Source organism: Mustela putorius, unplaced genomic scaffold (genome assembly GCF_011764305.1).
Source record: "Mustela putorius furo isolate JIRA1106 unplaced genomic scaffold, ASM1176430v1.1 tig00003987_pilon_pilon_pilon, whole genome shotgun sequence".
NCBI lineage: Eukaryota > Metazoa > Chordata > Mammalia > Carnivora > Mustelidae > Mustela > Mustela putorius.
In genome coordinates this window covers 19,038,885-19,059,042 of record NW_025422126.1, presented here as the reverse complement: position 1 = coordinate 19,059,042, position 20,158 = coordinate 19,038,885, and the positions used below count along the sequence as shown (strand labels likewise).

At 36.7% G+C, this 20,158-nt stretch overlaps 1 long non-coding RNA gene across 1 annotated transcript in view; it reads left to right on the top strand.

The window, feature by feature from the left end:
• LOC106006932 overlaps positions 1-8,158 on the top strand; it is a 57,937-nt gene extending 49,779 nt beyond the window's left edge. Inside the window, exon 3 of the long non-coding RNA XR_001181281.2 lies at positions 8,119-8,158. This is a non-coding gene — a long non-coding RNA (uncharacterized LOC106006932). The remainder of the gene's footprint in view (positions 1-8,118) is intronic.
• Positions 8,159-20,158: the final 12,000 nt, after the last annotated feature.

Here is a 20,158-nt window from a genome sequence, read left to right as displayed (position 1 = left end):
TATTAACACTTAATGTTATATTATATTATAAAATATGTAATATAAAAGCCACTAGAAAATTATTTACACATTTGTATATTTTAAATTTTCTGTAATGAATATATATAGGTTTTATCATTGGCAAATAGCTGAAATTGTTGTTTTTCATAACTCTGAAAGTATATTGGCCAGTGATTTTTATTTAGGAGTTAGGAATGAGAAGAGGTTCATAAATTTAAAATGAGAAAAATCATTTTTAGTGCTTTAATAGATGGAAGGCCAAATTTAGACTCTGAACACAATTTTTCAAAGGTTTCTACTGGAAAAGAGCAGCCTTGCTGCCACAAAACTGGTCCAAGCAAGAAGATATACACAGAACTAAATGTCCAGCACCTGCTATGGATGACCTTTTGCTGAACAATCTTTGGAAGAGCATTTGTTCTGCAATAACTGTCATGTACAGACAGAAGCAGGGTAAAATGAAAGTTGTTTCAGTTTCCTTCTATTCAACTTAGAGACTATAATAGCAAGAACACAAACTACTAGCTAATCTAAATATCTAAGTTCCTGAGACTTCGCTAAATTTTGTTTGTTACTCAGAATACACCAAGCATTTGGACAAGGTGATGCTGTTAACAAATCTGGATATTTCAGTAAATTGAGTGATTGGGTGGGGTCACAGAATGGACATTTTCTTTTTTGGCAAGTTTCAGAGCATCATAGAATGCTGTGAGCTAAAAGAGCATTTAAGGAGAGTGTGGCTTTTTTTTTTACTATATATTTTTAAAATTAACGTATAAGGTATTATTTGTTTCAGGGGTACAGGTCTCTGATTCATCAGTCTTATATCATACCCAGTGCACATTACAATACATACCCTCCCCAGTGTCCATCATCCAGTTATCTCATTCTACCACCACCTCCCCCCCTCCAGCAACTCTCAATTTGTTTCCTAAGATTAAGAGTCTCTTATGGTTTGTCTCCCTCTCTGGTTTTGTCTTGTTTCACTTTTCCCTCCCTTCCTCTTTGATCCTCTGCCTTGTTTTTTAAATTCCTCCTGTCAGTGAGATATGATAATTATCTTTCTCTGATTGACTTACTTCACTCAGCATAATACCCTCTACTTCCATCCACTTGTTCTGAATGGCGAGATTTCTTTCTTTTTTTTTTTTTTTTTTGATGGCGAGTAGTATTCCATTGTATATATGTAACACATCTTTATCCATTCACGTCTCCATTGATGGACATCTGGGCTCTTTCCATAGTTTGTCTATTGTGATCATTGCTGCTATAAACATTAAAGTGCAGGTGCCCCTTCAGATCACTACTTTTATACCTTTGGGGTAAATACCCAGTAGTACAATTGCTGGGTCATAGATTAGCTCTACATTCAACCTTTTGAGGAACCTCCATACTGTTATCTAGAGTGGCTACACCAGCTTGCATTCCCACCAACAGTGTAGGAGGGTTCCTCTTTCTCCACATCTTCACCAACATCTGGCATTTCCTAATTTGTTAATTTTAGCCCTACTGACTGGTGTGAGGTGGTATCTCATTGTGATTTTGATTTGTATTTCCCTGATGCCAAGTGATGTGGAGCACTTTGTCATGTGTCTGTTGGCCATCTGGATGTCTTCTTTGCAGAAATGTCTGTTCATGTCTACTGCCCATCTGCCCATTGCTTGATTGGATTCTTTGTTCTTTGGGTGTTGAGTTTGATAAGTTCTTTATAGACTTTGGGTACTAGCCCTTTATCTGAAATGTCGTTTGCAAATATCTTTGGAGAGTGTGACTTTGAAAAAAAGTAGGTATGAATTCAAATTCAGGTTCTACGTCTTTCTAGCTGGATGCATGAAGGCAAGTTACTGGACCACTCTCAGCCCTGTTGCCTTTACTGCAAAACTGGGGTAGTTTTTACATAGCTAGGTACACTGTTGTAAGGATTAAGAAAGACTGTGTAAGTAAAGCATTATCTTTTCTTAAATTTCTTGGTGTCCAATAATATACATGTCTTCAATGCAAGAATACCAGACAAATGGCCAACTAGACTCTGATTTTTTTGAGTATGGTACTTTGTAAAGTTACCTATCCCACTGTTGAACACTCCTTCTACTTTATAACTTCTCTTTGGTCATTTTGTTGAAGTGTTCTGACCCTCTGACTGACCCACCTGTTTTTAGTTCTGCATTTGTCTGATTTTGCATTTAATAAACTGCTTTAATTCTGCAGTGGAGGAGGCAAAAGCCAAAACGTGTTAGTCTTTGCCCTCACAGTTTATAATCCTGGTGACAAGACCAGGCAATAAATAAATACATAAAATGGAACCAGAGATCAGGAAGATGTAAACTAAGCTAATGACAAATATTTGTTGAAATGCCTTGAGATCAATTCAATCAAATCATTGCCCATACCTGGGCCTGAAATTCTAGGAACATAATCCTTAATATTATGTGAGTCTTCAGTATAAGGAAAATTGTCCTTATTAGATTTTTTTAATTTTCAAAATAATAAATTTATATATTTAGAAAATGAAAGACAGAATTACAAAATAGAAAAAAATATGTTCCTCTTCTCTTTGCCAGCTTCACTTTCTGGACGTGATTACTTTGAATCCTTTCTACTTTTATATCTCCTAGTGGTCACCTCCATTATTATCAGCAAAATATTTATAATTTTATTGCTTGATCAATTAAATTCAAATAGCATCTATTTACTTAGCATAATGAAAAATGAGATGTTAACTGACTCACTATTTGCCATTCTACATTTGACAGTTTTTAATGATTCCATTACTACATATCATTTCTTAAATATTTACATCAATTTATGAAGTGTACCAAACTCTACCTCTTTTTTTCATTTTTTTTCTCCCCAACTTTATTGAGGTAAGATTGACAAATATAAATAGTACATATTTAAGGTGTGTGGGCTAATGTTTTGATACACACTTACATCGTGTAATCATCACCACAATCAAACTAACATATCCATCACCATACATGACTACTATGTTCTTATCTTTTCTTCTGTTTTTTTCTTTTTTTTTTTTTAAAGATTTCATTTATTTATTTGACAGAGAGAGAGAGCACAAGCAGGCAGAGGCAGGCAGAGAGAGAGAGGAGGCAGCAGGATCCCTGCTGGGCAGAGAGCCCTATGCGGGACTCGATCCCAGGACCCTGAGATCATGACCCGAGCCAAAGGCAGTGGCTCAACCCACTGAGCCACCCAGGCGCCCCTGTTTTTTTCTTTTTTTTCCCCTTCTTTCTTTCTATGGTGAGAACACTTAAGATTTACCCTTTTAGCAAATTTCATGCATGTGATAACAGCTGAAGGAGACTAACAACATGGACTCCATCTTTGGCCCTCTATCTTGTTCATGTCTGCCCAGTGACCTTCCCAGGGCTTAGAGTTCCAGATCCCGTGGAGGGTAATGTATGCTCGGACAGGAATGTGGGAAGGCTGATCTTAGTTACAGTGGTACACAGAAGGCTCCACTTTAGGAAACTCGTAGAGATCTTTTGGTGCACAGCTGTACCACTTTAGATAACTTCCCTGTGACCTCATCACCATGTCCCTCACTCCATAAGAGCTGGCGATTAAGTTTGGAGCTGGGTGCAGAATGGCTGCTCACAGCCTGGGTCCCCACTCTGCCTGATCTCTCCCCATCAGTAAGTTACCCTGAATTAAACACTGTATAAATGGTATGGAGTGCTTGCTTTGTTTTGGGTCTTAAAGTACCTTCTCAGTAGGAGGATATGTTACTGACCCTCCTGCAACATCTAAGAGCAGTATTGTTAAGTATAGTTTCATTGCTGTGTATTAGATCTTTAATCTCTAGATCACTTTGAGCAGTATGAACATTTTAATATATTAATTCTTCCAATTCATGAATACAGGTGTCTTTTAATTACCTATGTCTGCTTTAATTTCCTTCATCAGTGTTTTATAATTTTAAATAACACAAATATACAAGTCTTTCACCTCTTTGGTTTATTCCTAAGTATTTATTCCTTTGGTTGCTACTGTGAATGAGATTGTTTTCTTAATTTTCTTTTTTGATAGTTTGTTGTTTGTGCATAGAAACATGACTAAGGGGTGGCTCAGTCGGTTAAGCGTCTGCCTGCAGTTTGGGTAATGATCCTAGGGTCCTGGCTTGAGCCCCACATTGGGCTCCCTGCCCAGCCCAAGCCTGCTTCTCCCTCTCCCACTCCCCCTGCTTGTGCTCGCTCGCTCTCTGTCAAATAAAAAAAATAAAATCTTTAAAAAAATGACTGATTTTTGTATATTGATTTTGGATTTTGCAACTTTACTGAATTTGTTTCTCCTTAAAAAAAAAAAAAGATATTATTTATCTATTTGAGTGAAAGAGAGAATAAGAGAGTGAGCACAAGCTGGGGGAGGAAGTAAAGGAGAGGGAGACGCAGACTCAATGCTGAGCAGGGACCCCAACGCAAGGCTCCATTCCAGGACCTTGGGATCATGACCTGTGCCAAAGGCAGACATTAAACAGACTGTGCTTCCCAGGCACCCCTGTTTCTTATTTCTAAAGGTTTGTTTGTTTTTTTTTTTTTGGTTAAGTCTTTAGAGTTTCTATACAAATGATCAATTATCTGCAAACAGAGGTAATTTTACTTCATACTGATATGGTTGCCTTTTATTACTGTTTCTTGTCTAGTTGCTCTGGTTAGGGCTTCCAGAACTGGGTATCTTTGCCTTATTCCACATCTTAGAGGGAAAGCTTTCAGTCTTTCACAGTTGAATATGATGCTCACTCTGAGTTTTTCATATATGGCCTGTATTGTGGTGAGGCAATTTCCTTCTACAGCTACCTTGTTAAGGGTTATTGTAAAGGAAAGATGTTAAATTTTGTCAAATGCTTTTTTGCACTTATAATCATGAGGGCATTTTTTTCTTCCATTGTGGTAATGTGGTGTATCACATCAATTGATTGACATATGTTAAACCATTCTTGCTTCCCAGGAAAAATTCTACTTGGTCATTATTGTGGTCAACTTTATGTCAACTTAACTGGTCTCAGAGATGTCCTATAGCTGGTAAAATGTTATTTTTGGGTGCATCTGTGAGGGCATTTCTGGGAGAGATTAGCATTTAAATTGGTAGACTGAATAAAGATCTCCCTCAACTATGTGTATGGGCATCATTTAATTTGTTGAAGGCCTTAGTAGAACAAAAAGGTGGAGAAAGAGTGAATTTGCTCCTTTTGCTTGAGCTAGGACATCCATTTTTATCTTGCTATTGCACATTGGCCCTCCTAGTTTTGGGGCCTATAGACTTGATCTAGAATTCACAACACCAGCTCTCCTAGTTCTCAGGCCTTTAGACTTGAACTGTATTACATAACAGCTTTCCTGATTCTCCAGCTTGCAAATAACAAATTGTGGGTCCTCTTGGTCCCTATGGTTACATGTGCCAATTCCTATAATCTCCTCTCATACAGATATATGTCATATTGGCTTCTTTCTCTGGAAAACTCTGATTAAGTGGTGCCTGGGTGGCTCAGTCAGTTAAGCATCTGCCTTTGGCTCAGATCATGATCCCAGGGTTGTGAGATCAAGCCCCATATCAGGATCTCTGCTCAGAGGGGAGCATGCTTCTCCCTCTGCTGCCCCCCCCCATGATTGTGCTCTCTCTCTCTCTCTCCCCCACCACCATGTTCTCTAATAAATAAATAAAATCTTAAAAAGAAACTCTGATTAATAGTCAGAGTATTTGATCCTTTTAATGCACTGTTGAATTTGGTTTACTAGTATATTATTAAATTTAATCGTTCTTTTCCTATCAATTTTATTTATTTAAAAGATTTTATTTATTTATTTGACAGAGAGAGAGAGACAGCAAGAGAGGGAACACAAGCAGGGGGAGTGGGAGAGGGAGAAGCAGGCTTCCTGCTCAGCAGGAAGCCTGATGTAGAGCTTGATCCCAGGACCCTGGGACCATGACCTAAAGCCACCCAGGTGCCCCTTTTCTTATCAATTTGAGACAGTATTTTTTAACTTCCTATTGCATAAGATGAAGATATTAGCATGTTTATAATTCTGTCATGTTTTTTTTTGTTCTCCCTTCTCAAAACCTCTGCCAGAAATACATATTGTTTTCCACTTGGGGGGAGTGTTAAAATATTTGTAAAGTAGTTGGCCCAAGGAAGCTACCACAGGATGGAGACTTAATAGAGATTTAGGTCAGAGCTAGGGATGAAAAATACAAACAACTGGCCTCTTCTATGTCCTATGTGCTTGGACACACACTCAACTTTCAGGATAAAAACTAATGGAAGAATCATTATGCATAACAGATTTTTTTCTTCAATTTTGATAGTGTATGTAGACATCTATAAGTAACATTATTGCATCTAAAAATGGGCAGTTTGGTCTCAAGAAGACTCTATACTTACAATGCAATTTGCTTATGATAAACCGGAGGAGAAAAAAAGGAAATATACATGTTTCTAGTATAATTTCTTAAATAGAATATATGTAAGGGTGTTTATAAGCATTGTATAATAATTCGGGGGATATTTTTTCCCTGCAAATATGAGTATGCTTTTTAAATTAAAGCATCTTATTATACATTTTAATGCCCCATATGAAAAAATCAAATAATATATTCAGTAGGTCATAATGTTTGCATAACATCTTTAGAACATCATGAAAATAAAGCAATTCCCAGTTTTGACTAAGGACATTGGCTGACATTTTACTTCCAACATGTTACATTCTGTTTTTATATTTTTAAACAATGGCAAAAATTCAGAATAGGAGAAGCCAAGCTGCTTTTGTTGGCTCTGGATATGCCTTGCTTTTGTGAGTTTCAGCCAAATATTTGACACCAGTTCAGCTGACTTTTTGATTGTTAATTTCAGAAATGGGCATAATCCCACTTATGTAGTTCAGATGTACTTCTCTAAGTTCTCCAAGAACCATGTCATTATTTTCAAAATGAAGATTCACATAACACAATCTTCTAGTTAGAAATGATTACAATATGAAAGAAGAAGCAAGGTTTTAAGTCAGGCATTCTAGATTTGAGTTCTGACTTCAAAACTTTTAAATCTTAGGCAATTAACTTGAGCTCTCCAATCTCATTTCTTTGAGTGAAAATAAAGATGGTAATACTCATCCTATGTTAGCCATAGGATCTAGCAAATCATTGTCATAACCATAATAGGTCATAATCAGAATAATGAGAGGAGGAAGGGCAGTGGCAGTTATGGAAGGAGTGATAATAGTAGTAACAGTGCTAATAGAAAGTAGAAGTCTTGTGAATAATGTTTACAGTAACATTTACTGAATTACTTTTGATGTATCAGCTAGTATCTGAAGTAGTAGAATGTCTAAATCAATTACAACCTTGCAACAAACTTACAGCCCTAGATCTTTAGATCTGAGCGGGAGTGGACAAAGGAGGCAAGAGAAAGATATGCATATTATTATGACATGACCCAGGTAGAGAAGGAGCAGATCACGAAAGACCGCTGAGAACTTTGGACGTTAGTGAGTGAAATGACAGTGACAAAGAGGAGACTTAAGATGCCTAGAAAGAGCCCCAGGAGCAGCCTGATGGCAGGATTTGGTAAAGTTTTCTAGAGGAGGAAGTTCAGGTCTGAACTGAGAGACTATGGGCTGTTCCTTCTCACTTAGGTTTTCTATCTTTGGAAATTTTTGTCTTCCTCCATAGCTGAAATAAATACGATCTTTTTTATATTGATTTTTCAGTGGTGTCTTTGGAAGAAAATTCATTTGTAATATATTATGATACAGTATTGCTAAGATTAAATTTTTATGGTTGTTATCTAGTTTCTCAACAGTTTTCATTAAAATTTGTTAATTTAAGGGCTCAGTGGGTTAAAGCCTCTGCCTTCTTCGGCTCAGGTCATGATCCCAGGGGCCTGGGATTGAGCCCCACATCAGGCTCTCTGCTCAGCGGGGAGCCTGCTTCCTCCTCTCTCTGCCTGCCTCTGCCTACTTGTGATCTCTGTCTGTCAAATAAACAAATAAAATCTTGAAAAAAAATTTGTTAATTTAGATCTCTTTAAATATCATAATAAAATAAAAATAAGTAAATACGCTGTTTAGTTAAGACTTTTTTTAAGTTCTATCTTATTCATCTCTGTATCCTCAGATATTATTGGCACAGTACCAACTGCTGGAAGATGAGAGAGGAAAAAAAAGAAGAAAGAAGGAAACAGTGATCATGATAATAAATTTCTTTAAGCATCTGATGAATGTTTGTGCAATAGCATTTGGTGGTTTGTTGTTATTCAGGTCCTTTTTGAGGGAGAAAGAAATACTACTTCTTATAGTTTTAGTGATAAACTGATGGTATTTATTAGACAATTACTTGGTCTTGGCTGCCCTTGAAATGAGTAAAAAAATTCACTTGGAAAAGTCTCTTATGTATCTCCTGACTCAAGCATTTAACCTAAGGCAGTTAAAGAGCAAATAGTCAAATAACTAAAAACCACAAGTGGGGTAGAATAATTAGTTACAATAAAATTGAAGAAAAAATGCTATGATCATAATTCTGTTCATAATGTCTGTATTCATAAAAAATGGCTAGAGAAGGAAAACAGTAGAAAAATGCTAACATTTCTTGTTGGGGGCTGAGATTGAATATTTTTTCATTTGTCTCTTCCCTGAAGTGTGTTTATATTACTTTGATAAAGAAAAAATGTAACAAAAGAAAAATAAATTTCTAAGACTGCAAAGATAGATCAAGCCTTTGCAAAGAGGCTCTGTTTTAAAACACTTGCCAGTTTTATAAAATTGGACTCCAGAGTCAAAGCAATCAAGTTAGGAAGGAGTTAAAATCCAAGAACTTCCTTAGCTTCTCTGACAGAATTGATAGTTATCATCCACTCCTATGAGTATTATCATATGTAAATAGCCCTATGTGCAGAATATACTGAGAGACTAGATGGTAAAACAAAAAGAACAGAAACATAGTGTAAATAAAAATCTAGTAAGGAGAACCAACCTGGCCAAAACACCATGTCCCAAATGTTCATCTAGCTCAAGTAGGTCTTCCGGGAGGATTCCTGGGCACTCAAGCAAATGGGTAAAAATATTCAGACAAACAGGGTGCCTGGTTGACTTAGTTGGGAGAGTATGCATCTCTTTATCTCAGGGTCGTGAGTTCAAGCCACATGTTGGTGTGGAGCATACTTCAAGCAAACAAACAAATGAACAAAAATATCCAGAGGAGCAGAATCTGGGAGAACTCTGAAGCCATTCTAAGCTGATTCCCTTTTCTGACATGTCTCTAACTAATTCATAGGCTTGGATCCAATCCCAGGGCAAAGGCTCTAGTAAAAGCTTATGGAGAAACATGAACCAAGTGCTGTAGCGGGGGATATAGGACACAACAAGGCTCTATTGTGGTCATGAACCTAGATGGACTACGGTGTGTGTGGTGTGGAGATGGTGTGTGTGTGTGTGTGTGTGTGTGTGTGTAGTGGAGGGAAGGTGAAGAGGGAAGATAGGGAGAGTAGAGAGAGGATCACTGGAGATTGTGCCAATTCAGGTTGAGAGGAATTAGAAAACTAAATCAAAACAATTAGGTCTTTACTTTCCCTCAGCTCACGTCTGCTCCACAAGTAAGTGAAACTATATAATTGACTCTCTCTGCTTGACTTATTTCACTCAGCATCATCTCTTCCAGTCCCGTCCATGTTGATACAAAAGTTGGGTATTCATCCTTTCTGATGGAGGCGTAATACTCCATTGCATATATGGGCCACAACTTCTTTATCCATTTGTCTGTTGAAGGGCATCTTGGCTCTTTCCACAGTTTGGCGACTGTGGCCATTGCTGCTATGAACACTGGGGTACAGAGGGCCCTTCTTTTCACTACATCTGTATCTTTCAGAGAAATCGGAGGGGGAGACAAACCACGAGAGACTGTGAACACTGAAACAAACTGAGGGTTTTGGAGGGTGAGAGACGGGGGGTTGGGTGAGTCTGGTGATGGTATTAAGAAGGGCATGTATTGCATGGAGCACTGGGTGTGGTGCATAAAGAATGACTCTTGGAACACTAAAAAAATAAAATAAATAAATAAAAATAAAATCTAGAATTTTTACTCAAAAAAAAAAAAGTAAGGTCTTTGCTTGCTCAAAACAAAAGCCATTCTTCCTATTCAATTGAATCACAATGCAGTGTCACTAAGTAAGCATTTTTGCAGAGTTAGCAAAAGGTTAATGATAGAAATTGAGACCTGGAGAATGTGGGAATGTGGAATTAAAGCTGCCCTTTGTGCAGTAAGGACTTTGTTCTGTCTGTCCTCCCAGCATCCCTGGGCAGCTGGAGACAAGACAGATACTGTGAGGTGAGTCAGATGATGCCATCAGAGGTCACCACGGGGGCTTGTGCTGGGGTGAGGGTGTGGTCAGTGGTGATTAAAAGGAACAGATGGATCAAAAGGAAGGAGTTAAGACAAGCTGTGTAGAATCAACAAGTTTTGCAGCAAACAATAGAAATCTGTGCGGGAAGGTGGTTCCTGAGTCTATGTGCAAGTATCCATAACTTGGGAGCTTGTGTTCAGAGATGGGCTCTGGTGGTTGGGAACTAGGTTCATTGATATAATTCACATTAGTTATAACAAAGAACTCCTAAATCTTAGCCACTTAACAGAACAGCACTTTATTTCTCAATCACAGTGGGGCTGGAAGCAGATCTAACAGCTTTCCTGAGAAGGAAACAGGGACTCAGGAAACTGGGGCACCAGATAATTTCTTCTGAACTTCCAGTCTGAGTTAAATGTTTCCATGTTGTGTGACCTTAGCACAGGGCTTTCCCTGAATCGTTACACCCAACCTGGCCTGTTGCATGGCTGTGAATTTTCTTCAGTTGGACTGTTAACCCTGGGAGGCAGCCTATCTTTAGTTTGTGCTGTTACACAAAAGTTATAAAGAAAGATCATATAGAAAACCAGTGTAGGGAATTCACATGGATGGCAATGTTACTTATCACCAGTAGGAAAATAAGGTCAGAATTGGGGCAATCTACAAGTAGAGTTTATTGAGTGTCTACTATATGCCAGACAACAACAATTTGAGATACATTACCTCCATTTTTAAAAACTCTACGATTTTGTGACACTATGATTTTTTCCCCAAGATCGCTCAGGAAACTAGTGCCTGGAATTTATGTTCAGGTCGTTTGATCCAAAGTTTGGGTGGTCTTAATGGTAACTAATTTGCATGACTGGGATAGGTGTTTTAAAATCCCTATTGCCTAGAAAGAGATCTTGTGCTCAGCAAGAGGGTGTGGTCTCAGAGGTCTCAGGAAGAGAACTACAGTTAGAGATCTACGCAGGTCTTTGTAAGAAAGACAATAGACCTTGGGTCAACTTGCTCTTTGAGGCCAGTGAAATTTTATCTGTTTATCCTTCTGATGAAAATCAACTCAGGCATATTTGGTGTTAGAACTCTTGGATTGCAAGTAAAGAAAGCCAGCTGGAGCTAACTGAAGCAAAACAGGGCAACAAATCATAATGGAACAAGGGAACATCGTGGTGCTCAACAGGAAGAATGTGGCTGGGCCACAGGAAGAACTGGAATTTAGTTCTGGGAATAGAAACTATTATGAACCAAGGCAGAAATCTTTCTCTCACCTTGATGTTTCTCTATACATGTTTCTTCTCTTTCTCTACAGTTTGGTGTCCTCTGCTCCCCCAACTTACAAAGCCATACATGTTGCTCTTAATTCTACTTATTTGTCATTAATTTTACAAAGCCAGAGAAAGACTATAAATAGGTCAGCTTTTATCAGGTGCCTACCCATGGACCAATAGACCTTTGCCAGAATGAGAACCAGTAGTGAGCAGGAAATAGTGAAACGAATCATAGTCTAAAAAAAACAGACTTCTAAAAGAACTAACATGGACGAACTAAGAATGTATCTCTTGCAAGGGGAAGGCAATTAGGGTTCTTTCAAAGGAATCCAGTACATTGACCATCCCTACAGCTGGTAGCTAAGAAGAACATGGGATTTGGAGTCAAGCAGATCTGGATCTGAATAGTGTTTTATCAGTGCCTATAAACTTGCATAGATCATTTTGGCTCTATTTAAAATAAATTCAGGTTTCTTTTTATAGGTAATATTGGCATTATAACTCTTAGTCTTCATGATTACTACAGTGCTTGACAATAAAGTATGTAAAATAAATCACCCACAGTGGGTGCTAAAAGCTGACATTTGCCATTATTAATTCTTCTTGAATTTTCCTTTCCTTTGTATTTGCTATCCATATGAAAGTGAGCATCATCCTCTAAAACCATATAGTTTTTTTTTAAAGATTTTATTTACTTATTTGACACACACAGAGAAAGAGAGAGAGAATACAAACATGGAGAGCGGCAGGCAGAGGGAGAAGTAGGGCTTTGCGGGGAGCCCGATGCAGGATATAGGACTCAATCCCAGGACCCTAGAATCATGACCTGAGCCAAACGCAGATGCATAACCAACTGAGCCACTCAGGCGTCCCAAACATCCAGGTTTTATAAGAACTTCACACTCCAGTGAAATGGGAACCAGTGTGCTATGACTATTAACCACACAGGTTTCTTTATCACATCCAATCTTTGCACATTGTGTCTAATTTGGTAAACAATGCTGATTTATTTTCCAGTCTTGGATAGGTTTACTAGTGAAAGCTTTCCAATGTGTCACTGAAAAAAATTTAAGCATGAAACTGTCTGGAGACAGGACTTTGGAGTTTGTAAATTCCTTCTGGTTACAGTTTATCTTTTTCTAAGTGATTGGTGGCTAGTATTTTTGTCTTCTGTTCTTTTGATAGCTTCTTCAAGAATCCTGAGTTTCTAAACATCTCAGGAGACACCTTGGAATGAAAAGGAAATAAAGTCTCCAAACATTGTATTTGTGGTTTTTTAACAAATCACCCTTGGCTTCAGGACTAAGTTCTGTTCCCAGGGTTCTACCTGCTTAAATATTTTCTAATATTATTGTTTATCTGACTTATTAAAGGCCTGTGTATCCAGGCAACTTTTCCCTGATTTCTCCAATGCTTTCTTTCCATCAGACTTGCGATGACACTTCTGTTTTAGTGAAATTGATTATGGCTGCAAATGAATGCATTTGTACTTTTCAGTTTCTGCTATAAGGCCAGCCTCATCACAAAGTCACACTAAAAATAAACAGATCTACCCCCAAAACCCTTCAAGAGGAGTGTACATCTTTATCGAGGGTCTTTTGAGGACATTGAGAAAGGGATTAGATGGTACATCAAACACAGAACTTTCTAAGAATCCTACTAGTTCATTATCATTATCCCTCAAATGTCAGGCTCCTTATAGGTACACACATTTCTTCCTTTTTTTTTTTTTTTTCTCTTCTTCTGAGTCTCTACTTTCTGGGATTTGGCTCCCCCAGTCTGTAACCTCTTCTACCAGCTCACAAAACACTAGTTATTTTTATCAGAAACTACACTTTATAGAAAAGGAGGGAGAAAGGGATTGTGTTACTTACAGTTTAGTATTTTTCTCCTGTCTCATAACAATTTCCAGCATAATGCAAAGTGCAACGATAAATGCCATATATTTTTTCCCAATGGTATGGAGATACAATTATCAATATCAATAAAAATATCAATCTCTCAAGTTTATATATAATATGTATTATATGTAACTTATTTATATATAACATATGTATTATATTTTAATTTCCATTTTATAAAGGAGATCAAAGTTCATGGGAACATGATCAATGCACATAATTAGGAAGTAGCAACACACTGTGTACTAAATATTTCTATTTGGAAAGGTTTTTTTAACATATAAGTTTTCAGCTCCATACAGTTCAAACCTTTTTCCTCCCTTATGCACGTTTCTACCAAAGTTAGAATAAGATAGACATAATAGACACTTCAGTCATGTCACAAAGTTGAGTTTATTGGCACCACAGACAGAGGGATATCTCTGCATCAGGAAAGCATACAATAAAGTAACTATAAATGAAAGTGAACTACAAAAGTATTTGCCATTAAACTCAAATCAAAGGAATCCTCAAAAAATTGTTGTTTTATTCACATCTAAAAACACCTGATGCCACACTGATATCACAAGGAAGAATGTAATTAGTTGTCTCAAGTGAGTGTGTATCTAACTTACTGTTGCATGTTTTTTAAAGCATATGAATCCTTAATAATATTATCAAACTGAATCAAAGACTGTATAAATAGAAACCAATGGAAAAAGGCAAAACAAACACAAAAACAAAAAGGCATACCAAATGGACAAGAAATGAAACTGTTTAATTTGCAGATGGCATGATCATCTATGTAGAAACTTCTGAAGTGTATGCAAAAAAAAAGAAAACAGCTAAAACTAGTAAGTGAACTTATATGAATCAACATATAAAAAATAACTAGCATTTTTTAAAAAGATTTTATTTGATAGAGATCACAAGCAGGCAGAGAGGCAGGCAGAGAGAGAGGGGGGGAAGCAGGCTCCCCGCTGAGCAGAGATTACCGATGTGGGGCTCAATCTCAGGACCTTGGGATCATGACCTGAGCCGAAGGCAGAGGGTTTAACCTTCTAAGCCACCCAGAAGCCCCCAAAATCACTAGTATTTCTAGAAAACAATGGAAAATTGGAACACAAAAGAAAAAATACAATTTGTTTTTAAGAGCATCAAAAACACAAAATCTTAGGGATAAATTTGAAGTGTGCAAGACCTCTGCAATGAGAACTAAAAAACACTGCTGAAATAAATTTAATGAGGCCTGAGAAAATGGAAAGATAAGGCACATTTGCTAATTGGAAGGCTGAAGACTTACTAAAGTATGAATTTTCCCCAAATCAATCTAATGGTTCAACTTGATCACGATCAAAATTGTAGCAAGCTTATTTTGTAGTGAAATTGACAAGCAGAGTTTAAATTTATATGTAAATTCTAATGACCCACATTAGTCAAAGCAATTTTAAAAAGAAAAAAAAAAAAACTTATAAACCTGTTTTAAAGACTTATTATAAAGCTCTTTTAGTCAAGACACATAATATTGGTAGAAAGATACGTGGAAAATAATAGATAATATCCAAGATAGACTCATGTATATATGGTAAATTTTGGACAAAGATGCCAATATAATTGAATAGGAATGCATTTTTTTAAAATGGTGCTAGAGGTGCACCTGGGCAGCTCAGTCAGTTAAGCATCTGTCCTAGGCTCTGGTCCTGATCCCTGCCTCCTGGGATCCAACCCTGTATCCTCCTTGATCAGCAGGGAGCCTGCTTCTCCCTCTACCTCCCCGCCTCCCTCTACTAGCGGTCTCTTGTTGACTCTCTCTCAAATCAATCAATAAATATATGTTTAAAAAATAAATAAATAATGGTGCTAGAACAACTGAACATGTGGGTAAAAAATGAACATAGCATGCAGAAAAGATGAAACTGAAATGGATGATAAATATGAATGTAAAATCTAAACTACAAAATCTATAGAAGAAAATATATGAGTAATCCTTGAAAACTAAGAGTAGGCAAGTATTTCTTATTTAACACACAAAAATTATAATTCCTTAGAATTGATAAATCAAACTTTAGCAAAACTTGAAACTTTTGCTCTCCAAAAGACATGAAGAAAATGAAAAGGCAAGTATATGTTGTGAGAAAATATTCACAAAATGTCTATCTGGAAGAAGGCTTTTACCTACAATCCATGAGGAATTCTCACAAAACAAGAAGAAGAAAAACAAGCCAGTACAAAAATGGGTGAAAAGAAGCTAAACAAATCGCCAATAAGCGTATGAGTACTCAACTCCAGGGAAATGCAAACCGGGACCAAAATGAGATATTCATTAGAATGGCTACATTTTGTTGTTGTTTTAATGACAATAAACCAAATATTTACAGGATATAGAACAACTGAAGCTCTTCTCTATTGCTGGTACAAATATAAAATAATACAACCACTTTGGAAAACCGCTTGGCAATTTCTTATAAAGTTAAACATACATCCATATGTTTATGTATGTATCTCTTGCACAGCTGACCATTTAACCAAGGGAATAAAAAAACTTGTACATATAGGGATTTATACTCAAATGTTCATAAAAGCTTTATTTGTAATAGTCCTAAACTGGGAATTAAAACCAATCTAAATATCAACCAACAGGTGACTAGATTAAAAATGCAGGATATCTCTATGATGGATTACTATTCAGTAATTTAAAAGGACAAGTTGCTTATTCACATAGTAATATGTAATAATCATGACACTATTACACTGAATTATAGAAGTCAGGCGCAGAAGAATATGATCCTACTCGTACTGTTTTTGGATAAAAAAGCTTATATTTGATATGGAAATATAAAAGTTTGCATATAAGAAATTGAAAATTACTCTATCACGAGAGAAAGTGGGTAAGTGATTGACTAGGACCAAGAATTGCAACAATTAACCAGGAATGGCACAGAAGAAATGGTTGGTGTGATGAAAATATTTTGTTGCTTGTGGTAGTGATTGCATGACTAGATACACGAATTAACTCTTACGGGAATGTGCACTTCAAATGGGTACGTTTTACTGAATGTAATGTCTCCCTCACTATGTTAAGTAAGTAAATCTTACGTAGGAGTATGAAGCACTGGTCTGAAACGATGTGAAAGCTAGAGGAAATTCAATGAACTTTCTGAGACTTGGGTTTTTTTCACTTACAATATGGATTAAATTCTACTTATTACATTGAAATAAATGATGCAGCATAAGCAAATTGTACTTAATAAGTGATCAATACTTGTCTGTCTTTTCACCTTTAGGTTTTTAAAAATTATCACTCTTAAAAATTAAAAACTTAAAAATTTAAAAATTATCACTCTTTGGGGCCTTTACGAAGTCTTGAATTAAAGCAATCCTCTCAAATACTGTTCAGGAAAACAAAGCAAAACAAAACAAAAAAGACCCAGCTACTTAACATGTCTAGTAATTAGGCATCAAACAGGGCCCTGCTTTAAAAGTTTTTAAACTTTTCCAAAAATTTTTCAAAAACCTTGGTTTTTGAAAAATAAAAAAAAAAAAAGAGAGTTGATGACAAACAACCAGCATCTATTTAAAGTATGCAATTAGATAAATTTTTGGCAGATGGTATACATGTCTAAACCACCACTGACATCAAACACAGGATATTTGCATCACCTCTGAGAGCTTCACTGGGCCCTTTGCAGTTCCCCTTCCCACCATCTTGGTTCCTAGACAACTACTGGTCTGGTTTTTATCACCCTGGATCAACTTGCATTTTTAACTTGCATCTGAATTTTTATGTTAATATCACCATGTGTATATTCATTTTTATCAAATTTCTTTTGTTCAGTACAATGATTCTGAGATTTATCCAAGTTTTTGCATCTACTGGTGGTTTATTCCTTCGAAATGATGAGTAGGTTCCTCTAGAATTTATGTCATATTTTGGTTATCCCTTCACTCCTTGATGGATACTGGGGTTGTTTCTAATTTGGGGCTATTGTGAATAAAGCTGTTATAACACTCACGTGCCAGTCTTTAGTGTGGACAGATGTTTCATTTCTCTCAGTTGAATAAGTAGGGGTGGAATATCTGAGGAGAAGCTCCTTGATTCTGAGCTCTGTGGAGGGAAGCCAACGGAAAATGGTAAAGAATTTACAGTTAAATAACTGAGCCTGGGTCTGCCTCTTCTACACAAACAAATGTTGTGACTTAGCATCTCTTAACCCTCTGTTTGGGTGCCACCCCCCACCCTCAGACTACTTTGCTTTTGTCAATTCTCCTATGTCTTTTCACACATTGTTAGGATTTCCTTTGTCCTTCCTCGGGGTTATCCTTACACATCGCCACCTGGGAGTTCTCTGCTTTCTCATCTCTTGGACCTAATACATTATTCGAAGGAATCCGTACAGTGTGACCCAGTTAAGCTTGTTGTAAAGGATGCTGATACAGGATGTGAAACTCAGTGAGGGCTTCCCGTTACCCAGGAGCAGGAGCTCTGGGGATACCTTGTTTAGTTTCTTGAAGGACTTTGTTTTCTTTCTCTTTTTGGGATAACAGCGTTTGCTGACAAATATCCTGTGACAAACTACCGCGGATTGGTTGTATTTACCTTAGTAGATACCACGGCTGGATTCAAGAACTTTAAGAGTTTAGTTTTAGTTTGTGAAAAGCGTTTTAAAATTCCTTCAATCGAGTTCTTCGGTATTTTGAATGGTTCTCATTCAAAAGCTCTAATAATTTTCAATATCATCTCCCCTTTTATTTATGAAATTTAAACAATTCTTTTACTTCTGGAATGTGTGCTTATATTTACTGATAGGGCGAGGGATTATATATTTTGGAATATTCCTAAATATTTTGTTTTGGTGGAGTTGCGTACTGAAATGTTATTGAATGCTGAACATTTAAGGGAGCCATTAGTATGTTTCTTTTAAAACCAGTAAATATTTATCAAGCACTGACATGACAGTATGTACTTTCACATATAGCAAGGAGGAAAATAAGGCTTTTTGTACTTTTTTTTTTTTTTTCTCAGCTCCTCAGGGCAGGAACACTAGCATGGACGTCTTTTTGTCTACCCAGGATCCCTGTCCCATTAGAGAGCTACTTTTCCTCAGTCCTTCCCAGTCCTAAAGGGACCATCAGTCACAGAGCACTGTCTATCCTCTGACCACAAGGTTACAGACAGGACTGGCCCAACACTGTAACCCATTTTATACTTCCTAGTGATTCCTCTAAGTAATGAACAAAGAAATGTTAAAAAGTCCTTTAGTACATTTTACATATGAATGTTAAAAGACAAAGAGAAATGAGTTTGTATCTGCACTGCTAAGGTTTAAAGATGTTAGTTTAGGGATGCCTATTTAAAAAAAAGCATCAGGTCATCATTCATAGATCAGAGATCATTAGAGTCAAGGGAGAGAGTGAGTGAGCCTTGGTGATATCATTTATCTCCAAATACAAAGTATTCTAAAATGAATGCATCTGTTATTTAAAGGACATGCTCAACAACCCCCTACCCCCCAAATAAGCCTTGGTAGTTCTATTCCTTACTTCCCTAGGATTTGGTAAGTGACATTGTTGGCTACTCCTGAGCTCTGGAAATTTGGACTTAATTAATCTCTTCTTTCTGGAATGTTTTCCCTTGTCTTTTTAATACCAGCTGATATGTCACGGTTTCCTTGAAGATGTCCTTGATTTCTTTAGTTGGAGGAAGTTTCCACTTCTTTTAAAATGATGAAAATTTGTATAGGTAACTTTTTATGTCTTTTGTTACCTTTCATTCAATACTAATTTACCTATGTTTTGTCTTCTGTTCAAAACCACATCACTTTGAAACTAGGGGTTGTTTGGTGACATCTGTAAATTTTCCTATAGTACATAGCACAATTTCATATGTATCATCTACCTTGAAACACTTTCCCTAAGTTTCTAAAAACCAGGTGAAATAATTTTCTTTTTTGCTCTCAGAATACTTTGCATTTAATCGAATCATGGCACATTTATCCGTTGACCTGTCTCCTTTATTTCTTTATGACTTAATTGAGGACTTGAAATTTGTTGATGACAATTTTATATCGATAGCCTAATATAGTAGAAAGGAACATAATAAAGATTTAGTAAGTATTTGTTGTATTAATGAGTAAATGCAATGCAGTGTAATCCTGCATAAGGACCACAAGACACTATTTACCATGATAATTTGTAAAATTAATTCCAATACTTATCTTTTCAGTAAAGTTTTAGGTCATGATGACAGGTGGATCTTGATGTAGAAAATTATTTGAATAACAAATTAAGAAATTACAAAAAGTAGAGTATGTCTTAGATGCTACCTTGTTGAGTCTTCTTGCTTAGCTAAGGAGAACACTGATGCCTTACAGTTGAGTGAAATACTCCATGTCACACAGTTCATTAAGGACAGATCTTCTCATTTCCTTTTCCATTGCTCCTTCTATTATACCATACAGATTTTCACTTAGTATTGGATTACCTAATTTGGCAAAAGTACAGAGCAGTGATTTCAGATTGTTTTTTTCTCTCAATAAAGAGTGTTGGCGGGGGGAGGGGGGAGGGAATGGGGGCTTCTGTGGACTTATGTCTCTTACCAGAGTGTCAAAGGGATAGAGTTAACCCACACAAAAATGCCTTTGACATACTCTTGTAAGGAACACCAAGGT